Source organism: Tupaia chinensis, unplaced genomic scaffold (genome assembly GCF_000334495.1).
Source record: "Tupaia chinensis unplaced genomic scaffold, TupChi_1.0 Scaffold000028_1, whole genome shotgun sequence".
Taxonomy (NCBI): Eukaryota; Metazoa; Chordata; class Mammalia; order Scandentia; family Tupaiidae; genus Tupaia; species Tupaia belangeri.
Window position 1 is genome coordinate 3074076 of NW_006159458.1, and position 6766 is coordinate 3080841.

The 6766-nt window shown below is 43.2% G+C and overlaps 1 pseudogene; it reads right to left on the reverse strand.

Moving 5' to 3' along the window:
• Positions 1-2010: 2010 nt before the first annotated feature.
• Positions 2011-6766, reverse strand: part of LOC102479899 (pyruvate dehydrogenase E1 component subunit beta, mitochondrial-like) — a 31219-nt pseudogene continuing 26463 nt past the window's right edge.

A 6766-nucleotide genomic window follows, 5' to 3' on the forward strand; every position in this document is an offset into this window, starting at 1 on the left:
TACCTTGTTATTAGCTATTATTGTTAATTTCTTACTGCACCCAATTTACGTATTAAACTTTATCATAAGTATGTATGTGTAAGAAAACACAGTATATACAGTAAGGGGGTTAATTCCATTAGTCACTTGAATGGAATGCGTTAAAGGTGTTTTTTCTGTATTACTATTCACACTTCAGGCATTCGCTAGGAGTCTTAGAACATACCTCCAGCAGATAAGTGGGGACTACTGCACTATCCAAGGATGAATTTTTATAACAGAGATGGAGTATGACAATTAAGACCTGTTTGCTATATGTCACCCTATATATGTAAAGGGCATCAACATACAGAAAAACGTCTCCTGGAGTCCAGGAGTCAGACCCAGAGAAAGAAACATGGAACTAGAACCTCTTAGTCACCAGAGAGTAAAAAATCTTTGTCTTTTAACAGATTGCTAAGAATGTCTTCTGGATAAACTATTGACAGACATTTGGTGTCCAAACAGCTCTCTAATTAGAGGGGGAAAAAAAAGGAAAAGATGCTAGGATTTACTTTTTGCATGCCTCCCACCCAAGGGTAAGGGGAGACTGGATTTAAATCCACTTAAAAGAGCCTAAGAACACACAGGACTGAGTAGAACAGAAGATGGACATTTGAGTTACCTTAGCCCAAATAACGAATCTGAAAGCTCAGGAAAGGGTTTCCAATCCCACTACAGCAGACAGTCGGGGTGGGGCCTGGAGAGGAAAGACGGGTCGGAAGGACCTAAAAAGTGCATTCTGTGAACCACCGTTTCCACTATATTGAGGATAACTGAGGCATCTCCCTAACGTCTGTGACAAAACACGCTGGAACTGACTGTAACTAAATAAAGCAACAGGAAAGGGAGGACATTCTTGTCAGCGGTCCTCGGTGTCAGCCGGGTGTTTTGACTGCAGTCACTGAGAATCGACAAGGACTAATCTTCCTCTGAGACAAAAAAACATCTCCTTGGGTTCTTTTATTTCAGACACCACCACCTCCTGTCTCGTCCTAGTCTCACTAGAACCTGGGCCGCTTGGACCAGCGTGGTTTTTTATTCTACCCACGGGGCAGTTTGGATGTCTTTCTTTTTCATTACTCTCTCTTTCTTTTTCATGTGAGGTCAGTGCCAGTGAGAGGAGCCAGATGGAAACTAAAGGTCTCTGTTTATGACCGAGCAGGTACACCACAAACAGCAGTGTAAATGTTCCTCCCTGCTGCCTCCCACACACCCAGACTGCCCCAAGCCCCACCTGGAAGGACCAGCTTCTAGCAGGAGGACGGTGGCTCCGTGTCTATGCCCAATGAACCTGGTACTATTTGCTCAAGAACAACATTTGAATAGGGCCCCTCAGAAAACTCACTGGGGGATTTTTGTTTATTACAAATGAGGTTAAGAAACCATTTTGTATACTTGCTAAGTGAAAATAACAGGCTACTAAAGAGTACGCCAGCAGTCATAATATTAATAACCATTTTTTCACCAGTTACTATACATTAGCACTTGTGCTGCAGACATCAGGTCAGTATAGATGAGTACATGAGAGAAATAAAATCTCCATCTTTTAGCTGAAAGAATGAGGTGCAAAGATAGCTACCTCTGGAGGGTAGGGTAGGGTAGGGGTAAAGTGGAAGGCATTTTACACCTTTTTTAAACCTAGAATATTTTTACCATATACACATATCATTTTAATGTATTTGACGGGGCATAATAAGAAAATAATTGCATTTTTTAAAAAAGACAGGGGACAAGCAGGCGGTATGGTGGTTAAGGCATTGGACTCCCACATGGCCAACCGTGGTTAGAGTCCTGGGCCTGGCAGCTTGCTTTTTCACTTCTTTTTTCCTCTCTCTTGAATTCACATGCCCTACAGCAAATTAAATAATAACAATAAATAAAATTAAATTTAAAAATTTTTAGAGATCATTTTACTTTATGAGTAGAGAAAGGTCTTGAAGTACAATGAAGTGCCAGCACATATTTAAATAACTTTCCATGACTTGCTAACTAGGTATTTAATGTTTTCTTTATCACGAATATGGTATCTTTGACCTGAGGTACAGAGTGGTCTTCTAGAATCTTTGCATAAGACATGGGGACATCAGCACCAGTGACTCGAACAGCAGGAGCGTCCAGGAAATGAAATGCAGGACCTTCCATGATCCTGGCACGGATTTCGGCTCCTACTCCAAACTGTGGCCAGCCTCCTTCCACAGTCACAAGAAGAGTTGTCTTCACAACACTGGCTTCTATGGTCTCGATGGCCATTGGTCTGATGGTGCGCAAATTTATCACCTCACATTCAACTCCCTCTTTAGACAGCAGTGCAGCAGCTTCGAAGCAGTGGCCCACAGGTCTTGAATGGGAAACCACAGTTATGCGTGTCCCTTGCCTTTCGATTTTGGCTTTTGCAGTTGGAATCAGAACATCTTTTGACTGAGCTTCCGTGGGAAATTCACGGGAACTCCATACATCAGTTCATTCTTCAGCACCACCACTGGATGATTATCCCGGATGGCTGATTTTATAAGTCCTTTCGCATCCTCTGAGCGCCAGGGGCTGACCACCTGTAAGCCTGGACAGTGCCCATACCACGCAGCAAAGCACTGGGAGTGCCAGGCAGCTACACCGACCCGGCGCCGTCGGGCCCCCTGAAGACAATGGGAACAGGCTGAAGGCCCCCCACATGCAATACGTCTTGGCAACTGAATTTATAACCTGGTCAATGGCTTGCATGGAGAAATTGAAGGTCATAAATTCACAAATGGGTCACAACCCAGCCCTAGCTGCCTCTACGGCACTTCCAGCAAAGCCCATCTCGGAGATGGGAGTGCCTATGATCCTCTCGTCTCCGAACTTCTTCCAGAGACCTCAACTCACGTTGTATGCCCCATCATACTGGGCGACTTCTTCCCCAAGCAGAAATACCCTCTCATCTCTTCCCAGCTCAGCCATACCTTGATTTATCGCATCACAAACTGTCACCCGCAACGCCGCAGGCACGGCCGGTGAAAGCACCTTTTCAGCAGCCCGGAGACCTGCTGAAAGGGTCTCCGAACCAGCCCAGATACCGCCGCCGTCCTGATCGTGTCCTCTAGCGGACGCCTAACCAATAAATCTTTTTTTCAAGAAGTTTTTGCCATATGGTGTGTATGCTCACCAGAAAGACAGACAGAGAGAGACATAGAGACAGAAAGCGAGAAATCACCCCCTAGAGGGGCTGGTCACGCTGCAATCCCTTCTCCTCCATTCTCCTCTCGGGATCTTGGGCATGCATGCACATGCGCCCGATGTGAGTTTGAAGCTACCAGGTCCAGGACTGGAACCGTGGTTGACCATGTGAGAGCCCAGCGATGTAACTGCTACATCATCTGCTGGCCCCTAAATAAATAATTCTTAAAAAAAAAAAAAAAAAGACATTGAAGAAGCATTTTCTTACAGTCACAAAAGTCTCTGTCTCTCTGGCAAAAGTAGTAAGTGACCCAGCCAAAATCCAAAGACTGGTTTATCCAATGCCTGAGCATAGGCTCTACATCACTCTGTTATGACTGTTACTAAAACAAGGAAACTAAAGCCACCGGACGAGGTGAGAGTGGCTCATATCTCCAGGAGAAAGTAGCAGGGACCCTATAGTACTAAGGACCACATAGCTATTATCCAAACTAGAACACGGGTAAGAGTGAAAGGGAGTGCTAATCGGACTGGAACTGCCCTGGATATGTTGCCATGGATGACCTAATCGTGTGTGACCGTTTCCATCACGCTCTCCACACATCAAATGTTTTGCCTTGAGTGTAAATCATTTTAGTCAATAGAAGGACAGCATCATGCATGCACCATGTTTTAAAGAAAGAAACCTGGGGTCAACAGGTGGTGAGGTGGTTGAGACACTGGACTCTCACAGAGCCAACCGTGGCTTAAGTCTCGATCTCGACACTTGCTTTCTCACTTTCCCTCTCTCTCTGTCTCTCTCTGGTCAAACTAAAAATGAATAGCAATGATGAATAAAATTAAATTAAAACAATTCTTTTAAAAATAGAAAGAAACCTGTAGTTCTAACTCTCACGATTCTGTACTCATTTCATTGAAAGCATAATTCCAGTTACTTTCCGCCACAATCATATAATGCTGACAGTCATCAAAGTGGCCTTTGTGGGACCAGTGGATGGCATAATGGACTCCCACTTAGTCGACTATGGTCCGAGTCCCGAACTCAGCGGCTTAAAACTCATACTGAGCACGTGTGTGTACATGCCCAAAATCCCAAGAGGAGAATGGAAGAGAAGGGATTGTGGCATGGCCATCACTCCCAGGGGGCTGATTTCTCACTTTCTGTCTCTGTCTCTCTGGCAAGCATGTGCCCTATAGCAAAAACTCTATTAAAAAAAAAAAAAAAAAGATGACCATGACCATTATTACGACTGAAATGTGAATTCTACTGAAAGAAACCTCTTTGTAAGTTACCCTTCACCAGCAATAGGGAGCAACCCCAGAATCAAAGCTTTTGCAGTACAAGCGGTAAACCAGAGGTTGTGTAACCCCTCCACAAGGGTTACCTCACAGGTTAGTTGGCTTCTGCTCTACCTATGCCAACTTTCGTTATTCCTCCAAGCTGAAAGACAAGTTTCTGGTTCTCTGAAGCTATCCATAACTTTCTCCAAATAATGAAAGCAACTTTGGAAGAACATGTATGTTACCTTAGCCACATCTTGTACCAATACACAGACGTCATTTACACACAGGCAAGACTATCAGTAAATAATGTAACTTGACTCAAAACAGAGCATGAACGTTTCTCAGTAAGGGCAGCCTTGTCTGGACCAGTTCAGATGACTAAGGAACCTCAGGAAGTGGAACCATGACTTTCCTCTGACTCAGCACTGAGCTCATGAGCCCAGGGGGTGTCAGAGGCTACTCTGTTCCTGGAGGTGCTGCATGCCTCACAAACATATGGAAAATAAGGAAAGACCTGTGACCTTGGTCTCTGCGCCATAGACCAGGCTCTGTGCCCATGTCGCACTAGGGCTTTTATGTAGATGACTTAACCTCATCATTGTGCATGCTCCAAAGTGTGCTCCCATTTTAAAGATCCCGATTGCTATCCCACTTTCAGAATGATGAAACCAAGGCTCGGAGCTTGCCGAAGTCCCACGATGATGTTTGTGCATTATCAGGGCTCTCTTATTTTACACCAGCTCCCAAGAAAAAGCAGTGAGTGAGATTTTAAATGGTGTGAAATAATCTGTGAGCCTTCTAATCATCATTGGTACGAGGGTCTTTGTCACTTCAATTGAGATACACTTTACCAGTAGGATTAGAGCTTTGAAATATTTCTTTTATTCTATTCCTGGCCTTGAGAAAATACCTGCTACCTAATTTTGAGTGCAATTAGAGTACTAGAGTAGGCCATTAGAGGAGCACCTGTTAAAGTACCATCTATTTTTCTCCCATGTACAGACAGGTCTAACATATGTTAGTGAATTAAGAAGGGAATGTGCACTGTACTCTTTTAGGTGTCCTAACTCCAGCCTCAAAGGTGATACGTGAGCAGCCCATGCTTCTCCCGGTCCGCTGAACCCCCAGAGGACTGACAACGCCTCAGCTGACCGCGCATGGCCCCTGTGGTTACGCAGGCTGGAATCTGTCTGGCTAACTCCTCAAAAGTGGTTTGGAGCCTCTTGATTCTTAAATCAATGCTTGCAATTTGGATTTTTACCGCTAGGTGGACTTAGAATTTTACCATTAGGTAGTGCTTTATATATTAATGGTTTTGCTGAGTAACTAGTAAGAGTTCCACAGCAGTTGATAAACATTTAAATTTATAAAGTCAGTTAGACCAGCTTTAATTGAGGACTACGGGCGTCACTTAGAAACACCATTTCAGTGGGATAAAAGGACAATAACATGATTTGATACAAAAAATAGCTTATAATACAAAATCTAACTGAATTAGGCAATTTTGTAAAAAAAAATTTCTTTAAAAAGCATAAAAACTACTAGTCTGATTTTGGACAAGTAGAAACCTTTTTCAAATGGGTATCATTTTGTACTTTTCTCAAAATGTAATTATTGCTGATTATTTCTGAATCTAACCTTGGTTTTAATTTTACTATTTGTAAGAAAGAAAGATTTGTTCTTGTGTTTATTTCTCACCCCTTCCCAGTTGGCAAGAGAGTCTGAGTCTGCAAATATGACTAAATCAACTCCTGCCTCTCACACTACAGCTAACCCATACCGACAGACACCTGGAAAGATGGCTTCCCAGTTCCGTGTCAATCTGGCATGGCTATTGACTGAAGGAAGGCTTCCTGGGGAACAAACGGGTGGCTCTTTGATTTGTTCTGCTTCCTAGTGACTAGCCCCACGGCCATCCCTTGCCAATCAGGAATAATTTCTTTCTCCAAGAAACTCCTTTCCAGTCTAATTCCTACACCTTTGAATTCTAGAACCAGCATGAAACACTAATAATAATAAATGTAACAAGTAACCCATTGCGCTTAAAATATACTAAGCATTTTACGGTTACACTACAACCCAAATATTAAAGATTATCAACCAAATGCTCCTAATGGCACCCTCCCTTTTTATTTATTTTTTTAGTTGCCAGAGGAACCACACACTCAGCAAGAGAAAGAGAGGAAGAACACACCTCCCAATGGGGCATGGTCAGGCCACAATTCTTCAATTTTTTTCTCCCATCTTTCCTCTTTTTATTTTTTATTTTTTAATTTGTTAAAAGATGAGTGCACTAGCCAGAGGTGGG